The sequence below is a fragment of the Geospiza fortis genome, unplaced genomic scaffold, assembly GCF_000277835.1.
Source record: "Geospiza fortis unplaced genomic scaffold, GeoFor_1.0 scaffold188, whole genome shotgun sequence".
Lineage (NCBI taxonomy): Eukaryota > Metazoa > Chordata > Aves > Passeriformes > Thraupidae > Geospiza > Geospiza fortis.
Window position 1 is genome coordinate 4,934,793 of NW_005054337.1, and position 301 is coordinate 4,935,093.

A 301-nucleotide genomic window follows, 5' to 3' on the forward strand; every position below is an offset into this window, starting at 1 on the left:
GCTACGTTCGCCGGGGCCGCTTACATAAAGTTGGAAGGGTGGATGCGTGTGCGTGGCAGGGGGGGGAAGCTCCCCGCTTTGAGATCCACTACGGGATGGCAGCGGGTAAAAAGGGGCACTTTTGTTATATTTAGAACAAAGGGACGGGCAGGATGTCCCCGAGTCCCCCTCCTTTGTGGGCTGCAGAGGCCGAAAAGCATGGGAGGACGGGAGCAGAGTGAAATAAATATATAAATAAATAACCAGTTAAATAAATAAATAACTGGGAAGGCGCGGGTGCTGGAGGGGGAGCCGGGGAGAG